This window comes from Mandrillus leucophaeus, unplaced genomic scaffold (assembly GCF_000951045.1).
Source record: "Mandrillus leucophaeus isolate KB7577 unplaced genomic scaffold, Mleu.le_1.0 Scaffold676, whole genome shotgun sequence".
Taxonomy (NCBI): Eukaryota; Metazoa; Chordata; class Mammalia; order Primates; family Cercopithecidae; genus Mandrillus; species Mandrillus leucophaeus.
Window position 1 is genome coordinate 387,988 of NW_012107319.1, and position 25,405 is coordinate 413,392.

The following is a 25,405-nucleotide window of genomic DNA, read 5'->3' on the forward strand; positions in this document are numbered from 1 at the left end:
TTGTGACTGGATGATTTATGAAGAAAAGAGGTTTAAATTGGCTCCCAGTTCTGCAGGCTGTACAGGAAGTATGGGTAGGAGGCCACAGGAAACCTACAATTATGGCAGAAGGTGAAGGGGAAGCTATCACATCTTACCATGTTACAGCAGGAGAGAGAAAAAGAGCTAAAGGGGAAGTGTCACACACTTTTAAATCATCAGATCTCATGAGAACTCACTATCATAAGAACAGCAAGGGGGAGAGATCTGCCTCTATGATCCAATCACCTCACACCAGGTCCCTCCCACAACATTGGGAATTACAATTCAACATGAGATTTGGGTGGAGACACAGAGACAAACTATGTCACTGTTCTTTAACCTTCTTGTATTTGAAAATGTATATGTTCCTCTAGATTTGGGAAGTTCTCTGTTATTTTTCCTTTGAATAAACATCCTACCCCGATCTCTCTCTCTCGACCTCCTCTTCAAAGCCAGTAACTCTTCAGTTTGCCCTTTTGAGACATTGTTTTCTACATCCTGTAGGTGTGTTTCATTCTTTTCCATTTTCTTCTTTTCTCTCCTCTGCATATTTTCAAATAGCTTACTTAAAAGCTCACTAATTCTTTTTTCTGTTTGATTCATTCTGCTCTTAAGACATTCCGGGGCATTCTTCAGTATATTAATTGCATTTATTAACTCCAGAATTTCTGCTTGATTCTTTTTAATTATTTGAATCTCTTTGTCAAATGTATCTCATAAGATTCTGAATACCTTATGGAATTTTATTGAGTTTCTTCAAAACAGTCTTTTTTTTTTTTAATTCTGTGTCTAAAAGGTCACATATATCTGTCTCTCCAGCAGTGGATCCTGATGCTTTATTTAGTGTGTTTAGTGAGGTCATATTTTTTCTGGATGGTCTTGATGATTGTGGACATTCTGGAGGTCTGGGCATAGAAAAGTTAGGCATTTATTATCATCTTCACAGTCTAGGTTAGTTTTCACTTGTCCTTCTTGGGCAGGCTTTCCAGGTATTCAAAGACACTTAAGTGTTGTGCTCCATGTTTTTGGTCACTGCAGTTGTTATCTGCAGTATGAAACACTTCACTCTAGTAATACTGTGGGTCTTGCAGACTCATAGAGGTACTGCCTTGGTGGTCTTAGATAAGATCCAAAAGAATTATCTGTATTACTTGGCAGACTCTTGTTCTCTTCCCTTACTTTCTCCTCAAAATAATGGAGTCTCTCTCTCTGTGCTGAGCTGCCTGGAGCTGGGAGAGGGGTGACATATGGACTCCTGTGGCCACCACCACTGGGACTGTGCTGTGTCAGACCTGGACCTTACAGAAGGCCCATGATAACCACTGCCTGGCTACTGCCTATGTTCACTGAAGGCCCTAGGACTCTATAATCAGCAGGTGGCAAAGCCAGCCAGGCTTATGTCCTTCACTTCAGGGTGACAAGCTCCCCTCAATGCCAGGGAGGTGCAGAGATGCATCTGGAAGCCAGAGTGCAGAGTCAGAAACCTTAGGAATCTCCATGGTGCTCTCTTCTACTGCAGCTGAGTTGGCACCCAAGCCACAAGTTTTTCTTACTCTTCCCTACCCTTTTTACAAAGAGAGGCATCTCTTCCCTGTGGACCCCACCAGCCCAGGCCCATAATGAGCACTGCCTGGTTACTACCAATGTTCATTCAACGTCTAAAGGCTCTTAAATCAGCTTGTGGTGAATGCCCCCAGGCCTTGGACTCTCCTTTAAGGAAAGTGAGCTCCCCTTTGGCCCAGAAAAGGTCCAGAAATGCCATTTAAGAGCCAAGGCCTGGAATCAGGAACCCCAAGAGCCCGCTTGCTGCTCTACCCTACTGCGGCCAAGCTGGTACCTAAGCTGCAAGACAAGGCTCCCTTTATTCTTTCATCTCCTTTCCTGAAGCATAAGGAGTCCCTCCCTGTAGCCACCAGAACTTGGAATGTGGTGGGTCACACTTGAAGTCAGCATGTCTCAGAGCCTCAAAGGCCCACTATATAAGTATTGCATGGATATGCTACTGATTATTCAGGGCCCAAGGGCTCTTTAGTCAGGAGATGATGAATCCTCCTAAGACTGGGTCCTTCCCTTTAAGACAGCATGTTTCCTTCTGGCCCATGGTGTATCTAGAAATGTCATCCAGTAGCTAGGGCCTAGAATGGGAGTCTCACGACTCTGCCTGGTACCCTATCCTATTGTGACTAAGCTAGTATACAAGTTGCAAAACAACACTCTTTTCTTTTTTTTCCTTTTTTTTTTTTTTCTTTTTGAGACGGAGTCTTACTCTGTTGCCCAGGCTGGAGTGCAGTGGCACAATCTTGGCTCACTGCAACCTCCACCTCCCAGGTTCCAGCAATCCTCCACCTCAGCCTCCCAAGTAGCTGGGATTACAGGTGAATGCCACCACACCCAGCTAATTTTTGTATTTTTAGTACAGATGAGGTTTCACCACGTTGGCCAGGCTGGTCTCGAACTCCTGACCTCAAATGATCTGCCCGCCTTGGCCTCCCTAAGTGCTGGGATTACAGGCATGAGCCACCGCCTGTAGAAACAGCCAGGTTATATCTTGAATGCTTTGCTGCTTAAAAGTATCTTCTGTCAGATACCCTAATCATCTCCTGCAAATTAAAAGTTCCACAGATCTGGGCAGGGGAAAAATGCCACCAGTGTCTGCGCCCAACCAACAAAGCTCTCCTTTATCTTCCCTCTCTTCTTTTCAAGCAGAAAGAGGAAATCTCTCCTGGAGCTATGAGTGGCGCTGACTGGGGTTAGGTGGGTGGGGTGGTGTAGGCACTACACCTTGGCAACCCTGGCTGGTGTTTGACTAGGTTGCATGCCCCCGGGGTTCACTGGCTCTGAGCCCAGAACAGGACCAGGACTTGCCCAGGAACTTCAGTCATTGTGACCTACATTACCTTTCAAGTTTATTTAGGACCCCAGAGCACTTTGACCCATGGTGGCAGAGGTAGCTGAAACTCAAGTTGCAACTACTAGAATGGACGATTCCTCTCTGGCTAGAGCTGGTCTAAATGCTCCGTCTATGGGCACCAGCTGAGTTCTGTCCAATGTTACTTTCTGCCTTGTCAAGGAAGCACTGAGTTCAATATAAAGTTCCACAAACGCTGCATTCTCCCTCCCCTAAGCATACAGATTCTTTCTCCATGCCATGCAGCTGCTGCCAGGGGGTGCAGGAGGGGTGGTATTGGCAATTCAAGACCATCTTTCCTACTCTCTGCAAAGTTCTTACTCTTCCCTCCCCTTTTGTGCAAACAGAGGTGTTTCCTCCTATGGCCACCACTGCCTCAGACCCACACAGGCACTGCCTGGCTAGTTAAAACCAAGTTCTGCGATGGCTCACCTTATTTTTTGGCTCTTATGAAGGTACTTTTCTGTGTGGACAGTTGATCATTTTGGTGTTCCTGCAAGGAGGCTGATTGGTGAAGTCTTCTGTTAGGCCATCTTGCTCTACTGGAATCCTCCAAAATATATTATAGATGAAACACTATAACCACACATTCCATTATGATTTCTGCCTAGAATAAATGCTAATGTAAGGACTACATATTCTAATTATATTTTTGAAACACTGGACCTAATTCCAGTAGCCTGAGTTAACCAAAAATCCACTGCCTCAAAAGCATGCAATGTTTCCTATACATACACACCTCCCTAATCCCAGAAAAACAAAGAGTGGTTTCTGGAACTGAATCACTTAGCCATTGCTTTTTTGTCTACAGCTGATAATCTTGGAAAATGTGATTCTACCTATAGAATGGAAGCCCATAAATTAGCCACAAGGTAACAATTCCGATAATTTCAGATTTGTCATGAAAAATTCACAAAGCAGTTCTCTTTTCTACTCATTAATGAAACTTCTATTTTCTTTGTTCTCTTCTCCAGTTCATCAGAATTGTTCTCAATTTGCTAAACTGACATTATTTTATCTTTTATCCCTCAGTCAGTCGACAAACACTGATTGAATGCCTGTTATGTCCTGCTCACATACCAGCACCAAGGACAGTCACATTTCTTGCTCTCATGGAATTACAGAGGCAGAAGACAAATAAATACACAAGTATACATCAGTTAGAGTTTAAATGAGAAAGGCCTCACTAAGTTGGACATGAGTTTTAAACAACAAGGAAAAATTCAGCCTTGAGACATTGTAAAGAAAATGTATTCCAGGTGGAGAGGTTTGCAAGGACAAGGCCCCAAGACTGCAGCAAGCTGAGTATGTTTGAGAAACAAACCAAAACCCAGTGTAGATGGAGCATCCTGAGTGAGAACGACAATAAAAGATCAAGCTAGGAGGTAGTCAGGACCCAGAACTTGTAGCAGTTTTCAGGCAGCAATAAAGATGATGATCAGGTTTTACTCCAATGAAAATGAAAAACTATTGGAGATTTTTAAGCCAGAAAGTGGAATTAAGCCATAATTTACATTTTTGAAATAGTATTCCAGCTACAATGTGGTTAATGGATTATACTGTTCAAAGTAGACACAGAGAGGAAAATTAGGAAGTTATTACAGTAATCTAAATAAGAGGTTATTATGGCCTGATCGAGGATTCTAACAGTTGAAGAGGAATTAAATTTAATTTGGGAAGTCAGCTGAGAGGACCTGTGGATGGATTCAATGCAGGGGATGAGGAAGAGACAAATGAGGGGTAACAACAATGTTTTACACCACACTTCCAATAGGGTGGAAGATGATAATATCTATTAAGAAAGGGGGAAAACAGTTCGGAGCACAGGGAGGAGGGAGGAAGAAGCAATCAAGTGCTCCTTGTTAAGCATATTAAATTTGGAATGCCTAGTAAAGTGATAGTTTACAGACAAGGAACCCAAAAACAATTACATGTTCTAGCATTTAAAGTTCAGTCCTTATTCCAAAGTGAATCCAACTTTAGAAAGGACCACAGAAATTATCTTATTTATCTTGCATTCACAGCACAGAACTAGCCTACTTACTTATCAAACAGAGTTAACCTTGTATGTATGTATCATTCTGCATCCTTGCTGAGCATTATTATAGACAGTAATAACAAAAAAAATGAAAGTGTTACCATACAGAGATCTTCCTCCAGTTTGCTTAATGTTAAGAATCACTTAGCACTTTTTATGTTCATGGGTGATTTAGTTAGGTGAAACTTGATTCTAAGAGTTTGTCTTCAGAGAGGAGTTAACTAACAAGGATAAATGTTCTAAATATAATTGAATTGGCTTCCAGTACATAAAAAGGACATTACTGAAAATCTGTTGAAATCCAAATAGAGTCTATAGTTTAGTTAGTAGTATTTATTGTACCAATGTTCATTTCTTAGTTTGGATGACTGTATTATGGTTATGCGGGATGTTAATATTAAGGAAAGGAGAGTAAAGATATACATGAACTCTCTGTAATATATCTTTGCCAACTTTTGTGCAAATCTAAAATTCTTCCAAAATAAGAGGTTATATAAAAACAAACAAAAGGATACTGATATATGTCATGTAACCAAAATGGTTGAAGTACCTCACAAGGAACTAGAACCAAGAAAGAAGAACTAAATAGTGCTGATAATCATATGCAGAATATTTGCCTTTGATAGCAACGGAAGAAACACAAATCAACATGAGATAGAATGTGCTGCTTATAAAATCACCCAATATATAATGATAACCAACACTGAGTAGAGTTTGGGAAAAAGATCCCTTTATACATTGCAGGGGATATTTATCATGTCAGTATCTTCATATTTAAACTAATAGAAAACTTGCCCCACATTGGAATAGGAAGGAATTCTTTGGTTCAAGAATCTGAAAAGTTTAAAGTTAAGTTTCAAGTAAGAACTGGCCCGGTATATAAAAATTGAGGTTCTTTTTGTCTCTCCTGACTGCTTGACCCTAATGTTATCTCCACATGTGCATGGGACTGTAGCAATTCCCACAGCTGTATTTTTCCTCTTTGCACCAGGAAGCCAAGAGAATGATTTTTCTAACAGTTCTGAAAAAGAAAACGTTTCTCACCTCAATGGCTTAAGTTATGGGTCCATATCCCTGAGCCATTCACTCTGGCCTGAAGGGTAACTTCACAGGGGTCAATCCTTCTAACACCCTCTAGATGATACTGTGAGAGGGAAGGTCCATTGAAGGATAAAGGAGGTGGAGAACACTATTAATAGTTCCTTGAAGGAATGCTATAATATAATGTAACTTTTATGGAAGCCTTTTAAAAATCATGAATTTCAAACATTTCCAGCATTTGCATTTATCTCAAGTAATCAAAGCTGTACAAAGAAAGAAAACATGCACAGGAGATGTTCTGGTAATTTTATACATGTAAATTCTGAAATAAACTAAATGGTCAGCTACAGTATGTTTGTTACATGAGTTATAATGCATTGCTCAATGGACTATCATGCATCTGGTAAATGTGATGTTTTAAGAGACCATTTACTAGTAAATAAAGATCATTGTGTACTAGTAAGTTCAACAAGTGAGTACTGATGGTCTACTGGGATAGATCAATGAACACAAGAGAAAAAGATGTCTTCTCTCTTGGATTTAAATAAAAAATTAATATCACAAAGAACATGACAAGTTTTTTTAAAAAAAACAAGATTCTCAGTCGCATCGCACACATGAATATCTGCAAAACATGCTTTCACACACAAATATTTACAAAGTTGTACATCAATGTTAGGAGTAGCTTTCTCAGGCTTGTGCTTTAAATGAGATTTGTTTTTTCTGTTTGGTTCTTTATTTTCCAAATTATCTAACATAAAAATGTACAGTACTTCCTTTTAAATCAGAAAATAAGTAACAAGTGTTTTTGGTTTTTTTTGTTTTGTTTTGTTTTGTTTTGAGACAGAGTCTCACTCCATTGCCCAGGCTGGAGAGTGCAGTGGCGCTCTCTCTGCTCACTGCAAGCTCCGTCTCCCAGGTTCATGCCATTCTCCTGTCTCAGCCTCCAGAGTAGCTGGGACTACAGGTGCCCGCCACCACGTCCAGCTAATTTTTTGTATTTTTAGTACAGAAGGGGTTTCATCCTGTTAGGATGGTCTCGATCTCCTGACCTCGTGATCCACCTGCCTTGGCCTCCCAACGTGCTGGGATTACAGGCATGAGCCACCGCGCCCAGCCAAGTATGTTATTTTTTTAAAGAGTACGTATTAACTTCTGCTGATAACTTGCCATTTGTAGAACACCTGCTACGTGCTTATTTTCTTTCTTTTCATTCTTACATACTTTGGGGTTAGGTGAGGAAAATGGGAGAAGAGAGGATGTTGAATCCTATTATTCTATACTGAGAACTAATTCTACCTAATTTGCTCAAATCAAACACTTCTTATATCAAACCTCATTCATTTTAGTAAATGATAAATTTATATTCTATGAGAGATGTGCTATTTTTAGATCTGAGAGAAACTAAAATTGGATGCAAGGAATGGACATTAACTATTTTTATTATCTAAGACATGATTGCAGAATTACAATTTCACTATTACAGAATTCCCACAGCATGACTTCTGTCATAGATTAAAAATGATTCTCATACTGTCCAAGACATTTTGTATTAACCTTGGTGTGTAAATTCCAAAGCCATTCCCAGAGTAGAGATTTTTTAAAGAAATTTCCCATGAGAAAACAAAGCATCTGACTTTTAATAATATGAAAAAATGAGACATTCACTCAAATGACCAAACTTTTCTGAGTTAAATACTCACTACCATCTTCAATGGTAAAAAAACTTCCTTTGCATGTATGGGCTAAAGTTTTTAAAGAAAGCTTGTCCTGTGGAATTAATTCCTATACACAGATCATATTATATATTAAACTGAATTTGATGAACTTTGACCTCTTGGGGTTGAACAATCGGTCAAATAAGACCATAAAGATTCTTGGAATTTGTTGAATGAGTGATGAGTGACTCCATACTTATTCCCAGGAGCATTACAACTAAGTTTCTATTCCATCACGTATTGAACAAAAATCTCTGAAAGCCCTTTATAATCTGGAAAATTTAGAAAGGTCTTATGCATGTGAGGTGTTTTCTGAACATTCTGACATCCTAGTTTGAAAGATTAATGACTCCCTCCTAATTCCCAGAAGATTCTGTTGCAAAGCTGGCCTCAGATTTATCCCAGGAAGAAACAAGAATAGGCTCACTTGATCTTTTGACACTTTTTTGGTTATTTTTTGGACACTATCTAAAGAATCTTGATTCATCAGTAATAAATATCAAGTGCCTCAGTTATTTTCATGAACAGGATGCCCAGTGAAGTTATACAAGTATTAATTCAAAATGTGTTTGCAGATATTGGGTAATAACAGATTTCCACTATATAACAGATCCATAATCATTTAGTATGGGGGACTGTTCAAAATATGTGGAATGAAACAATCATTTCCAGAGTAGTGAAGCATCCATTTACAAAACAAATGAAGACAGTCTAGGCTTTCCATAAGATATTTAACTTCCTCTGAAGTAAGAAACTATGAAGTAACAAAGGCCAAAGACAAGCCCATATCTACTTAATAGATCTTTTCTGCAAAAAAGTAATTAGAAATAAGATCAGGGATAAGTAGATTAAAATAATTATTAACTAGATTGTTTATAAATTTTATTATCAATATTTTTATGAATTTCTCGGACATGTGAAACTTTTTTTTTTTTTTTTTAAATTGAGGCAGAGTCTCACTCTGTTGCCCCAGCTAGAGTACACTGGCAGAATCTCGGCTCACCACAACCTCCACCTCCCGGGTTCAAGCGATTCTCCTGCCTCAGCCTCCCAAATAGCTGGGATTACAGGCATGCACCACCACACTCGGCTAATTTTGTATTTTTAGTAGAGGCGGGGTTTCTTCATGTTGGCCAGGCTGCTCTTGAACTCCAGACCTCAGGTGATCCGCCCACCTTGGTCTCCCAAAGCGCTAGAATTACAGTCATGAGCCACCATGCCCAATCAATGTGAAACTTTTAATAATCTATAATCTCAAGAATTAGAGAACACATAGCCTTTTTAAAAAAATTTTTTAAGGACTCAAACACAGTCTAGAATCAAGGTCCACAGAACAATAGCAGTCAAAAAGTCTTAAGTGTAATTTTTAAATTTTTCTGCAAAACATTCTAACAATAACATCCAACCATTTAATCCAGTGGTTAAACATAGAAATACTCAGCTGACATTCATGATTCAATATTAAGAAACCCACTCAGCAGAAGTCCAAGATGTTCTGATGCCTAATACAAATGACAGTGTACAAATGGTAATTAAAACTGAAAAAAAGTCTATTCTGGCAGTCAGAAATCACATATTGTCCTTCTACTGCTGTAACAGAATATGCTATTAGACAAAATGTATGGTGTATAATTGAGTGACTTTATAAATATAAATTATTTAAGATTAAAATGTAGAAGGAACTAATTAACAATCAAGTAATTAACTGCTTAGTATCCACAAAGATGAGTATCATTCCTGGCACTGTGAAAAACACATTACATTGTCCTGGCCTTGCTCTTCAGGAGCTTACACTCTGGGCAGTTCAGGTTAATTTGGATTTTGCAACTGCAATCATCAAATTCTATTGTCTTCTACCCAATCATATTTACTGTAACACTAGCAAAACTTGAACTTCAGAATCTTTCATGGGGATGGATTTCGTTCAAGGCCCTCGAAGGGGCCCCTAGCAGTGTATTTACATGGTGATATGTTTTTTATCATTTAACTGCAACCAGGTGAAACTCCCGTTTCTTTCCACAAGGATCTTTTCTCCATCATACTTTTCCTCATGTTGGGTAGTGCTGAAGTGACCATGAGCATTCAGGGGATCTGGCTAAGGGTATTTTCAGTTGGTGAATTCCTTTAGTTTTGATTTGGTGGGATATATTCATGCAGTTCGAAGTCATTCTCAGGTATGGTTAAATACTCGTTAACCACCTCTGTGTACACATGATGTTCAGGAACTATCATACTACGCCAACTTATCCAGCATCAAGGCACGATGATGCAAGACATAAAAGTCGTGATTCAAAAATGTTCTGTGGCATCTGGCACTGGAAATGTGTGGGTAATAAATGAGAAACAAAAGTATTCAGTTTACTCGTGACGACATGAATATCTTAGATGAATTCATGCATAATTGAATCTAATAAAATGGCAATGTGGCTTTAAACTGTTCCAATATTTTAAATGTATTATCTTAATAACATCCATTAGATGTTTATAAAGTACATTGTGTGTTAATATTTGTAGCTAACATTTTCACTATACCATAGTTCTAACCACTTTGCGTTTGCTTGACTCCCAAACAGAGGAGATATTATCCCATTTTACAAAAGTAGAAACTGAGTGACTTAGTCTGCCTGAAATCACATTTTTCTAATACAAAATGGAACTAAATTTGAACACAACTTTCTTACTAATATTCATTTACTAGTAACATTTGCTTTTCTCTTTTTCTTTCTGCCCTTTGCTACCATAGCACTTCTCACCTCCTGTAATAGCAAACAGGGGTAATAAATATAAGTGATAAAATCAGTAGAAAGTCTTCAAACATTCAAAAGGAAGCTATTTTTTAAATTAGATACCTAGAATTTAGACCAATGTAGAAAAACTTCTTTATCATCTTCCTTTCCCAGCAGGTGCATTTCTTTTAGCCTTCCAAAGGATTTGACTTTATACTGAGACTTCAGTTTCAACTCCATAATCTACATGGACCCAATCTCCTACCACCACATAGATGTAACAACCCAAGTCCCTGGAATATTAAGACAGCACACCACTACCCATGGCCAGAGTACTTGGAGCATTCCATGCAGACCATCAAAACTTCATTTTCTTGCTGCTAAGTATTTCCCTAACTTTCTTTTGAGCTCTTCTGTCTATTTTAAGGAATACTGTGTCTCTAGCATTTCCGTGTTTTGCCAGAAGGATTATCAGGGTTTTTAAATTTAGAAACTTGTAAGAAACCCCCTTCTCATTTGTTTTCCTTTTTCCTATCATCCACTGAGTCCCTGCAAACACATTACTACTTCCTCTTTTTATTTGTTCAGAGCATTTCTCATGTCTTACTCACTTTTACTCAGGCCATAGTTTTGTTTTTCCTTGCCTGGAGAAGGGCAGAATGGTTGGTGGGAAACATGAATTTGGAGAGAGAAGAATGAAAACATATTGATGAAAAATGTTAACATTTTTTCCTTGTAACAGAGACTGACTAGATCTTCCAATCGGGTTTCCTTTTCCTGGGCAGTCAGGAAAATGGTATTTCCCAGCCATCCTTTCCATTTGGCTGAAGCCATCAGAGTTGATTCCAACCAATGGGGTGTGAAAGGAGGAGGATGCTGCACTTTCAGGTGTGGCCCAAAAACCTCCAGTGATATCCTCCATACACTCTCTCTCCTTTTTCTCAAATGTGACAGCCACCATACTCTTTCTTTGGAAGAAGCTTTGACCCCTGAATTACTGACCAAGGGCAGCCAACGAAGGAGCTGCCTGACCGATACGGTTTGGCTCTGCATAGTCACCCCAATCGCATGTTGAATTGTAATCTCCAGTGTTAGAGGTGGGGCCTGGTGAAAGGTGATTGGATCATGGGGGTGGTTTCTCATGACTTAGCACCATCGCCCTAGCGCTGTCTCATGATAGAATTCTCACGAGATCTGGTTTTTTAAACGTATGCAGCACCTCCCCCTTCACTCTCTCTTTCTTCTGCTCCTGCCATGTTGTACATGCTGACTTCCCCTTCACCCTCCACCATGATTGTAAGTTTCCTGAGGCCTCCCCAGCGGTACTTCCTACACAGGCTGTGGAATCATGTGCCAATTAATCTCTTCTCTTTATAATTACTCAGTCTCAGGTAGTTCTTTATAGCATTGTGAGAATGGACTAATACACATTGACCCATTCTACAACTGGGTATGATGTCATTGATGAATTAATTCTTATTGTGCTTAGCCACTGAATTTTCGGAGTTGCTGGCATTAATTATCCAGATGAAAATATTCCTACTACAGCTATATGAAAATCATAGTTTTAAGCTGAGATGCTCAAATATATGGTAAATAAAATAAGTGACCCCATCTGGAGTCAGATATGTTCATAATTTTACTTAAAAAAAATGCATATGTAGAATCTCATTTGTAAGTTTATGTATCAATAATTGTCTATTGAATGTGTATTCCAAGTAAGACATCAAAATTTCAAGTGCCCTTAACTTTTAGACATTATTTATTTTTGCCTTAAATATTACAACATTTCTAGCAGCTGTATATTTGTGCAGTAGCAATCCAAAATATCTTCACTGATTTAAAATAAAATTGATGACTTCTTGGAATCTGAAGTAAATGACAAAAATCTTGAGTTGATGTCAGAAAAAGCATAGAAGTAAATCCTCACCCATTCCCAGCACCAAGCTGGATTACAAACTGGCCAAGATACACAGATGTGTGGATACCTCTCTGTGTATTCTCTAGAGAAGAAAGAACACAAATACCATCAAATGCATACAGATTCTTTATCCAACTAATGTTTCTAACTAATGTTTATTGTCTGTGCATGTGTGTCTATATATGTATTTTTAATAAAAAGCAAAATGTTTAAAACTGAACTTAGTAGCATTTTCATATATTACAATAGCTTAAATTGACTAGCTCCAGAAAAATCTGTTCCTGGATAAGTAAGAGTTTGAATTCAAAATGAAAACTACAGATTTATTTTGTTTTTCTCACATTTCACTGTATCATGGCAATTGTTTGAAAGCTTTGTAACATTTTGAAATTGATGGCAGCTGTATTTTATTTCTTTGGAAAGCTATCTTTTGTTTCATAACATTAGAGAATTTTATAGTGGGGCAAGACTTCCAAAATTTTCACTTTAAGAATGGGGAAACAACAAGGAGATACCATCTCACACCAATCAGAATGGTTACTAAATCAAAAAATAACAGATGCTGGCAAGGTTGAGGAGAAAACAGAATGCTTATACACTGCTGGTGGGACTGTAAATTAGGTCAGCCATTGTGGAAAGCAATGTGGCAATTCCTCAAAGAACGTAAAGCAGAATTACCGTTAGACCCAGCAGTCCCATTATTGAGTATACACCCAGAGTATAAATTGTTCTACCACAAAAATACATGCACGCGTAAGTTTATTGCAGCACTATTCACAATATCAAAGACATGGAATCAACCTAAATGCCCATCAATAGAAAACTAGATAAAGAAAATGTGGTACACATACACCCTTAGAATACCACGCACGCAGCCATAAAAATGGATGAGATTATGTCCTTTCCAACAACATGGAAGGAGCTAGAAGCTATTGTCCTATGCAAACTAATATAGGAACAGAAAAATCAAATAACACATGTTTTTACTTATAAGTGACAGCTAAGCAATAAGAACACAAGAACACAAAAAGGGGAACAGACACTGGGGCCTACTTGAGGGAAGAGCATGAGAGGAGGGAGGGGATCAAAGAAAATACCCATTGGAAGCCAGGTGTGGTGGCTCACACCTATAATCCCAGCACTTTGGGAGGCCAAGGCGGGTGGATCATGAGGTCAGGAGATTGAGACCATCCTGGCTAACACGGTGAAACCCAGTCTCAATTAATAAACCCAAACAATTAGCCGGGTGTGATGGCAGGCGCCTGTAGTCCCAGCTACTCGGGAGGCTGAGGCAGGAGAATAGCATTAACCTGGGAAGCAGAGTTTGCAGTGAGTCAAGATCGCGCCACTGCACTCCAGCCTGGGTGACAGAGTGAGACTGCGTCTCAAAAAAAAAAAATCCTATTCAATACTATGCTTATACCTGGGTGATGAAATAACTTGTAAACCAAACCTTAATGACACACAGTTTACCTATTTAAGAAACCTGCACATGTACCCTTGAACCTAAAAGTTAAAAAAAAAAAAAAATGAAGAAAGAAAGGCAAAGCTTAATTACCTTGCTCGAAGTCCTAGAGACAGCTGCTAGTGTCAGATCTGCCTATAAAACCTCGTGTCTTGCTTCCCATTTCCCTCCTGCTTTATGTCTTATTAGAGAGATCCTCCTATTCCAAAATAAATCTCAAAAGTTTCAAAATCATCTTACACTCTACTTTTTAAAACTTTCATATACATAATATTAATATTCGAGAGCAACTTTCCACATTCACAATGTCATGTATTTTCTACTTTTGTGATTTTTCTAAATAAAATTACCAACTAAAAATTTCCTCAAACGTATGCCTACAGAAAGCTATGACTATTATTTCCTAATGGAATCCCAGGGTCATAAAATCTTTAATTTCAATGAAGAGATTTTCAGTTGTTCTTAATCTTTTATAGCAAAAGTGTCATACTTTAACATTAGGATGAAATTTGAATTTCCAAAAGCAAGAAGAAACAAGCTGAATTTTGTAAGCCAACTCATGTGGAAGTTCTTTTAGATAAGACAGTCTCGAGTTTTTAAACATATTTTTAAATTTTAATTGACAAATAATAACGATGTATATTTATGGGGTACAATGTCATGTTTTGATCTATGTATACATTATACAAAGACTCAATTAAGCTAATTAACATATCCATCACTTCACCAATTTATCATTTTTTTTTAATGGTAAGAATGTTAAAAATCTGTCTCAGCAATTTTGAAATAAGCAATGCATTATTAACTGTAGTCACCATGCAGTGCAATACACCACTAAAACTTATTCCTCAGTAGTCTAACTTAAACGTTGCACCTTTTATCAACATTTTCCCTTTCCCAACCCTTACCCTTTCCCTCATCCTCTAGTAATGACCTTCCTACTCTGTTTCCATGTGATCAACTTTTTAGATTACACACATAAGTGACATCATACAGTATTTGTCTTTCTATGCCTAGTTTATTTTTCTTAGTATAACGTTCTCCAGTTCCATCTGTGTCCCACATGACAACATTTCTCCCTTTTTTAAGGCTGCATAGTATTCCATTGTGTATTTATATTCAATTTTATCTATCCATTCATCTACTGATGGACACTTAGGTGGCTTTCATATCTGGGCTATTGTGAATAAAGCTAAAATGAAAATGGGAGTGCAGATATCTCTTCAAAATACTAATTTAAAATCCTTTCAATAAACAGTCGTGTATCACTTAACAATGGGGATACGTTCTGAGAAACATTTTGTTAGGCCATTTCACCATTGTGCAACCATAGACTATACTTACACAAACCTAGATGGCATAGCCTACTACACACCTAGGTTATATAGTATAACCTATGGTCCTAGGTTACAAACTTTTATAGCAGTTACTGTACTGAATACTATAAGCAATTATAAGACAAAGGTAAGTATTGCATATCTAAACATATTTAAACATAGGAAAAGTACAGTAAAAATATGATATTATAATCTTAGGAGACCACCATCATATATGTAAGTCCACTGTTAACCAAACATTGTTATGTGGTGCATTACTGTATATCCAGGAGTGGGACTGCTGGATCATATGGCAATTCTATTTATAGTTTTTTAAAACCCTCAAAGATAACTCACACTCAGAAGCTGTTTAATTGTCATCTGACTATAATTTTTCCTACAGTTTAATAAACCACAAATCGTTTGGCTGCAGAATAGATGACTTCAGCTATTTTAGCATTAAATCTACATATGTCTAAATGGCATTCTTGTTTCTGTTGGTGAGGCTAGCCAAGCAATGAAAATACCTTCAATGTTAAAGAAAAAAAAAAATGTTTCTGGATTTAAACTTACTATTTAATGGGCTACACTAATTTTCAACTTTAAATATTAGTAGGTTAATAAATCAGTTGAAGGATTTCTGTTAGGTAGGATTCACATCATTTGTTTCTTATCTCTCAGGACCCACTCTCCTTTGTTGCCTAATGTCCAGTATCTTGAAAACATTTGTTTCATAAATTTTGTCTGTATTTTTCTTTTTCTTGCTATTGTTCCAGGAGGGGAGGTAGTTTCAGACTCTGTTACAACTTCTAGGTCGGAAGATGAAGTATTTAAACACATTTTAACAAGAAGGGATTCATGAAAAGTTTTTGAAAGAGGGAAAGCGTTGAGAGGAAATTACGCATGATGACGTACTAGTCATTATGATATAGCACAGAAAATAAGAATCAAAATTTAACTGATTTATTATTTAACCCAAACACAAGGAGATTGGTTTAACCTACTTAGAAAATATGTGGAAATTGACCACCTTACTTATCAGTAAGCTTAGGGTAATTTTTTGCTGCAGACACAAAGCAATCCCTCAAAAGTTTATTTATTGCTCCATCATAGGACCCAGGATGATGGAGCAGCCTCTCTCTGGAATATAACTAGTTTGATGGCAGAGATAAATCAGAAAGTGCTGAAACTACAAAATGTCTTACAGCTTCTGCTCAAACAGGAAACAAATCGTGTTCACCCATCTTTTATTAACCAAAACTAATGACATACTTATCGTCATCTGGGGAGAATTCTGCAAGGAGGGCCCCATACGTAAGGTTTCTGAATATTGAGAACAATAAAATCTACCATGCTCAGTAAAAATTAAACTAGTGTTTCTTGCCCTCTTTTGGATTCTTAGGGAGGTTTGGACTCCCTTTTCAGAAAAGTCCAAATACATAACAAATGTAAATATTTCACACATAATATCCTGGGCTTTGTGAAACCCCTGTAATCTACCTAAGAACCAAAGGCAATTGGCTCTAGGTTAAGAACCCCTGATTAAATAGTTTTGATGTTTTATAGTTTCGGACCTGGAGAAATTTTAGACAAGTGTTAATAATATTTTGTGAAATTGAAAGGTGGTATTTTGAGAAAGCCAGAATATAATCCTGCTGACTATAAATCATAATCTGTTTGTACACACATCAAAATATACCATTGACTAAATATAAAGGAATATATTAAACATTTGTGATACATAATAATTAAAAAGTTTTTTAATCTACCATTATTCTTCACTTTCAGAAATATTCATTGAGTCATCTTAACAAAAAAAAAAAATGTTCTTTTGTCTAAAGCAAGTTTGCTAAACTTCATTTGAACTTTTAAGTCAGTCACTTGATTGAGCCTCTGAGAATAACAGAACACCTGTTGATCAAGCAATGTTACTTCTGCTTCTTTTAAGGAATCTTGCCAAATCTGTCGTGCTGTGAGACTACACATGCTCCATTAAAAGAGAAGACCATGATAATAATGAAATAAAAAAATAAAAGTATTTTATTTCTGTTTTGATGAATGGCAAAAAAAACAACCAAACCAAGAACAAGAAGTACCAAAGAGGCTAAGGAGTAAATTATTTCTACTCAGGACACAATTTTATTAATCCCATTTTGATCTGTATTTTCGCAATTTATACTGATAATCATCATAAAGCATATGAAAACAGGTGAGAAAATATCTACTGGTTTAAGGAAAAATATTTTCTGGTTTTTAAATATTTAATTAGATTTATATAGTTTAAAATTAAAAATTTATATTTAATAACAAAAGCATACTACATGAATTTTCTTACATCTTTTCAGGACAAGTCAGAAAGCAAATAAATGAATAGAACATGATACCATAACTGAAGGGACATTGCAATAATCAGGTTCCCAAAATTCAAAATAGAAACATTCCAGGAGAATTTTATTTACAAATATGGAGGAAGGGATCAATACCCTGACCTTACTCTCCAGCCTCCATCTAATCTACTAGGGCTTCTCATTGGTAAAACCCAGCTTGAAGAAGCCAGAAGTCAAGAACACCATTTGATGTGAGGCTGGATTTGGAAGGACAAATGGGAGGTATACAACCCAAATTAATAAATATGGAATTAGATGATTTTGAGAATATTAACTAATATGATCATATGAGTGTATCATACTCTAGATATATATCTTTTAATTTCAAAATAGCATTAAATCCTATTTCATCATTATTTTCCTCTACTACTCCTATGAAGTAAAAGGAGGGGTGAAGAGAGGGAGCAGCTCCTCAAAGACTGTCTCAATGGTCTATAAATTCCTTGCAGCAGGATGGTACAATTTATGTATCTTTCGATCCTAAACTTAGCATGTATTTATCACACAACAAATATTTATTGAATCAATTGAATGGATAAGTGAACGAATTACATTTAAATGGGATGGGATGAATGTAAATAAATCCTAACAGCAAAAATGAAAATCAATGTAACACAGATTGTTAATCCTAAATGTAACTTCTTTGGTGGTTTCTCATAAATGTATGTGGAAGAGAAATACTTTAATTCTTTAGTACCTTGCCCTAGGTTTCAAAATTATTATCCCTTTAGGCAATCTCCTACAATTTTCTACATATCTAAATATACAACATACCCTATGTTTTCAATTTGTTTTATGGTAAGAAGGTTCTCAAAATATATCATTACTAATTCCTCCAGTTTTCTCTGGGTATTATAACATATGAATCTGTAAATGAAAACAGGGTGATTTGTTGGAATGAATGAGTACTCACTTAGGCCACCTAGAGAAATAAATCTCAACACATTCATGAGAGCCATGGGAGCCTTGTTCTCTTGGCCGCAACTTGGCTCACCCAGAGAGCAATCGTCTTTAAATAATGTAAATAAAAGTCAAGGTCCCTCAGACACCTAAAACGTGTAGCTAAACCCATTTGTAAGTAAGTTTTCACTTGACTGAAAACACTACTCCATATGTAATTTACACTGTGAAAGTGTGTATCCTCAGGCTAATTATGAAATCATTCTTCTCTGTCCTTTCCTTTTTTTCTCTCTTTTCTTCTATTCCAGGCAACACCAATAAAATATTCTCAAATAACATAGTCACTTTTATGGAAAAGTAAGGAAGGCCACAAGCATATGTATAATTTGCCAACTCTATAGACTTTATCATGGAACCTGAGAATTTCTGGTTTCTGTGTGTGTGTGTGTGTTTTGTTTTTGTTGTTGTTGTTCGAAGTTTACGTATTCTACCTTAAGCATAGGTATGACAAAAATATCATGTATAGGATGAATGGTGAAGGGAGAAATTGAAGAAAGCTAAGAAGTGCAAGAGAAAAGAAAGAAGGGGGGAAATGTAGAGAATTTTCTTCTATCTTCTTATTCATTCATAATTCTTGGATCAGATTTTTTTATATTAAAGTAACAAGTGAAGAAAACATGCAAGGGAACTAATACATGTCACCCCAAATCTTCCAGAATCTTAAATAGATCATGGTTGTAGTTTGATGGACTCCAAACTAAAAATGAAAAGGAGCTTTTATAATGCAGGCATTTCTTACTAATTTGGATGAACTCTAAAGCAGAAACAAGGACTTAGGGGAAAATATGTAAACTCCACAGGAAAGAAAGACCGTGGACTTTGGAGTCAGATTATGTAAATTTGAATTGTAGCTGTGACTTCAAAGAGTTCTTCTGACAAAGAAACAGAATTCTGATCAGTTTCACAATTCGTATCTGCAAGATGAGGTAAAGATAATGACTAAATAGAAGATTTTCTATTTAGAGAATTTCTTCTGAGTTTCTCAGTAAGAAGACATTTAGTGATGCAGGAAGAAACAAAACAAACAAACAAAATATTATTGGTGTATGTGACCTGTAAGAATACTTTCAACACTTCCACAGTGTTCCAAACATTTGAGGGCTAGTTACTTCTTTAAATCAAAACATTCATCTTTGGATGGTTGCTTTCAACAATCAACCAATGTAACTAACAATCTTAGAAAGCAATTCAATGCAGTTTATTACCAAACGGTATATTTTGATGACTAGTTTATCTAAGAGATTAGAGTATGAAATTATATTGTTTAAAGCCAGGCATTCTTTGGGTGACTGAGTTCTTAATGGTAGGAATTCAATTACATCACTTTGCTTTAAAACTTAAAAAAAGTTTTCAAACATACACATATCCTAGGATATGAGAAGCTAATGTGGGTTGAGCATAGTAGAATATTGGGGAAAACACAGATGAAAATGTCAAAGTAGGAAGGTATAAGATAACACAGAACCTGCTTAGCCATGATAAGAAATTTTATTTTAATCTCAGAGCAACACAAAGCAGTTGAAAGGTTTTAAATAGAGAAATATATTTCTACATTAAATTTATGTTAAAATCTTATGTGCTAGACTACAATTTTATAAGGGCAAGGGAAAGAATCTTGTCTGTTTATTTGATCCTTAAGCATCTAACTAGTGCCTGATATTTGGTACTTGTCAAGCTAATTTATAAAGGCCTTTACGGTTGATTAACAGTGCTTGTGGGGGATGTGGCAAGTATCACTCTTCAACTATCCTTGCCCCCTGGTATTCATTATCTTGTGTAATCTTCTGAGTATAGACAGAAACCATGACTTGTTCTAACCAATAAAAGATGTCAAATGTGATAAAATATCATTTTCACGATTAGTTTAAATAATATTGTAACTTTCATCTTCCTAGCTGACTCTCTCAGTTGCTTTCTTTGCTTGTATGCTTTGAAGAAGCAGGGTGCAATGTTGAAGAGATCTACATAATAAAATATAGCCAACAGCCAGCTAAGAAATTATATTTTCAATCTATCAACCCTTGAAAAACTGAATTCTGGCCAATTTATCCAGTTAGAAGTAGATCTTTCTGCAGTAGAGCCTTCAGATGAGACCCCAGACCTGGTGAAAATCTTGAGGAATGCATCATAAAAGACCCTGAAGCAGAAGACCCAGTGAAGTCATACCCAGATTCTTGACGTAACCAAAGTATACTATAATAAATGTATGTTGTTTGAAGCCACTACGTTTATACTAATATGTTATATAGTAATGGATAACTAGTATGGAAGGGGTGAAGCTCAATTCATAGCAACTCATTCTTTTCTGGGAATGTCTTTAATATACAGATGTGGGTGTTCTGAAACCATTTTTGGGCTAAGAGACCAGACACCCTGACCATATTATTAATTCACAGGTAGTCTTCTAACCTGAACTGGGCCATTCAGAACCTGTCTTCCAAGAATTTAATGCTTGAGAGAGACAGATAATGGGGTAAAGGTAAGTCACATCACTAGGGTCACTCCAGAAAAAAAGGCTGAAGAACTTCTATTTCTGAGGGTATAATTCAGAAAGTAACATTTCTGCCACTGGCAGTGTAGGTGAATTTAAAAAAAAACCCTACAGATTTAGACAAAAAAAAAAGAAAAACCTAGAATCTATCCATAAAATCTTTTCAACCATAATTCAGGTATAAGATAATGATTGCAGAAATTTATGCCCCCATAATCAAATTTCTCTAACTCAAGGAATATGCCAGTTCTAGCTGAGCACAGTGGCTCATGCCTGTAATCCTAGCACTTTTATGACTCTACAAAGAACTCACAAGAAGAAAAAAGAAAACAAAAGTGAGAAAACACCATTATCTATGGTGCTGCCACTTGATTCTTCTACAGAAGAGGGCAGCACTAAGGAATAGGGATGGAAGACAGACACAATAAACCTTTTAAGTTTCTGAAGACCCAGTTACACGAATATTGTAATTAAGCCAAGTTAAAAGAGATATTGGATCCAAGAAAACCTCAGATAAAACATTTAGAAATCTACTTTTTGACACAATACAGGGGGATAAACCTGGATTATAATTTACTATGACTTTTCATGAATCTTGAATCATCTATCAATACAGTTACTCATACACAAAAATCACCAACAGTCTAATAGAGAACGTGAAAGCTTCCTTTCTAGTTAAAAGAAGCAATAATTTTAGTTCATAGTTAGGCACTAAATGATACTCAAAACTTCAGTTTCTATCCAGGGCGCCAGAAGGCAGCAGTTACCCTGAACAGAGAGACTGTAATCTAATTAGCATGGCATTCTTTGCTGAATGGTGAGACCATGGAAATTTGAATAGCCACTTTCCTTCTCTTAAATGTGTATTCATTATCACAAGAAATGGAGAAACTGACTTGTAAAGCTGGAATGAGATGAAAGATTGGTTTTCTGTGTGGTCTTTCTTCTTGGAGTCTAATTCAAACTATTTACAAAGTCTACCAAAAGCATAACAAAGAACAATGGCCAGAACTCTGAATTATTTCAACCCCCTTCTTTTTTTATCCTTCAAGTTGTACACAGATATAACTATCAAAATCTAAATTTCCCCCTTCATTTTGGAGAGAATGTCTTACTGAAAATCTTGTGTGCACATTTATGATAGAATTTGGCCCAACATCCTGTCTTAAGGGCATTCTGTTTTGTCATATTTTTCTGGTTCAGCAGCCGTTACTTTACCTGCTGTCTGTTAATGTATCTGTCAGTATATTCTGGAGAAGACTAAAATTATAGAATTTTAAGAATAGGAGAAATAATTTCATTTTTAATGAAATAATGTGCTTTGGAAAAATATGAATAATTGGCTGTTTGGACACCAGAGAAGTTGTGAGATTTACATAAAATGTTGATAGAGTCCGGATGGAAATAAAACATCTAAATTATCTGTTTAACGGTGAAAATTATGCTATAATAAATATTAAAATGCTGAACTGGAATTCAAGAGACAAAGATCTAGACTAGAGATAACTAATAGCTTCAACTCAAGTATGAATTCCAAATAACAAGGCGTATCTGGAACACTTTGTTGAGAATGAGTTAGGTGCCACATCATGTTCAGCAAGAAAAACACTGATTAGCAATTTTTGCCATGGATAGGTATGGAAAGCAGTGTGCACTGGGTAGAGGGAGGAAGTGGTGAATGTGTGGCATCCCTGTCCTAACCAACATTGCCCACAACTAACCAGCTGTGTGATTTTTTCCAAGTCCTTTTTCAGCTTTGTTATTTGTAAAACAACAGGGTTGGATTTTGTCATATCTAAGATTGTTTTCAGTTCTATAATTATAAATGTGTGCAAAATACACTCATGCATTTTAGGAATAAGTACTTAAGATTACTGATTACCATATACATTGTAAATATATAACTCATCTTGGAAGTTTTTTCAGAAAAATTTAATGAAAAGAACTAATTCAGGATTAATTGTCACAAAATCTGATTCAAAAGCTTGTTAAGAGTTGTGTTTACTGGATAACATTACAATTATATGCCACACATGGTTTTACTAAAACAAAATGTCAAAGTGTTTCAAGAAGAAATCATTGTTTCTTTTCACACCAGTAGCTAAAATAATCCCATAAAGAAATCTCATGACATTAACATAAAACATCAAACACAGTTACAAGGTCTAAGAAGATTCTGTCTATTCCCTTCCCTATTAAGGATTATATGCCATGTGTAATAATTGGAAGGCAGTTAATACATCATTTTTTAAAATCCAAATCTATAAATTTTTTGTTATATCCAATCTTACAAAGGAGAAAAAAGATGTAGTCTATTTAAGGAAGGGATATCAACATAAAATAGGAAAGAAAAACTATTGTGACTACAGCAAGGCAAGGCATCTTAACGGAGAGTGTTTAAAACCAAAACTGTGTTACATTCAACTAAATGTGGCCTGAGGACGCCTCTGTCGTTGCAGTCCTTACAGAAGGAATTACAACCTTAGTATGTAAACTAATCGAAAAATCTACTTTAGGAGGTTACTTTTGTAACAAATAGCTGAGTCTCAGCCAATCAAGCAGCCAAGCTTTAGTTGATCACAGGTTTCCTACTGATTGGACCATGTTCAAACAAGGCAAATGCCTGGCTGTTACCAATCAAGCTGTAACCAGTCAGACTGTTTCTGTACCTCACTTCTGTTCTCCATCCATTAAAGCTGCCTTCTCACATTGCTGAGGGGAGCTCTCTGAGCCTCTTCTAGTTCTAAGGACTGCCTATTCTTGAACTGTTCTTTGCTCAATTGAACACTGTTAAATTCATCTGAAGTTTTATTTTTGTTGTTAACACCAATTGAATTCACAGTATCTAGTCATCTGTGTTAACCCAAAACTAAAATTATGACTCCAACTAAAGTCTCAAACCTACTGAAGCCCTGGCAGTGGAATGAGAGGGGAGTGCCAGTCACTTCGACCTCCTTTTATCTGGTACTTTTACAGCTGAAAAGAGTAGAATATTTTTTAAAAACATTTTTCTACCTAACAATTGTTTTATTTCAAGATGATTAAAAATATTCAAAAATAAAAAATATTCAGAGAAAATTTGTGCTGAATATACAAACTAATTAACAGAGCAGCTGAAATTCTGCTCAGAAAACCAGGGCTAAAAATTTCAGAATGAACAGGAATCAGGATTAGTTAGTTGGAGGGAATAATTTAGAAACACTGCTGCCAAGGTAACCTTTTCCTAATTTGAGGAAGATCATCACAAGTTCGAACACATACAAAGAAAATCATTCTCTTCTCTTTATTCCTTGTTATGAGAAAACAACCAAGAATGTACAATTAAAAGGGGAGTTTAAAACTAAGCCAAGTAGAACAGAGAAAGATCTGTGTAGCAAACAACTAAGTTTCCTCATATGCGGCATTGATAAATAGTGGCAAGAGATGGAGTGAGGCGGGTTATGAAAGTTCTTAGTTCTTTTCCTCTGAAGTCTTAAGTAGGTTGTTACATGAAGTCCTTGATCCCTCTATGAGGTAGATAGACAAGGTATTTTCTCTAGAGTTATTCTGACTCTAAGATATAGAATTTTCCCTCTGAAGTGAAATTAAAGGGTGACTGATAATATTAGATTTGTGAGCAGAGAAGAAAGTTGTACTCAGATTTTTTTATATCTTATTAAATCATTTTTGAATACAGCTTTCATAAAATCCCTTTGGAAGAAACTGCTGGTTTTCATCAAAATCCGCTTTTCCTTTCCTCCACGACAAAATGTTGTCGCTGGGCACATTGTCTAGCTGGGAAGACATTTCCCAGACTCTTTTGCAGCCCAGTTTGATCATGTACATAGAGTTCTCTCCACTGCAATGTAAAACAGAGATGTGAGCCATTTCCTTGTCTTTAACATTGCTATTTATTATTTTTTCTCCCTTCCTGTGCACTGGAATGCACATACCTGTTGAAAGACAGGACTAGCTGGATTTCCTAGGCCGACTAAGAATCCCTAAGCCTAGCTGGGAAGGTGACCACTTCCACCTTCAAACACGAGGCTTGCAATTAGCTCACATCTGACCAGATAGTAAAGAGAGCTCACTAAAATGCTAATTAGGCAAAAACAGGAGGTTAAGAAATAGCCAATCATCTATTGCCTGAGAGCATACCGGGAGGGACAATGATCGGGACATAAACCCAGGCATTCGAGCCAGCAACGGCAACCACCTTTGGGTACCCTCCCTTTGTATGGGAGCTCTGTTTTCACTCTATTAAGTCTTGCAACTGCACTCTTCTGCTCCATGTTTGTTACGGCTTGAACTGGGATTTTGCTCACCATCTACCACTGCAGCCGGCCACCATCACAGACCCGCTGCTGACTTCTATCCCTCCAGATCTGGCAGGGTGTCCACCGTGCTCCTGATCCAGCAAGGCGCCCATTGCTG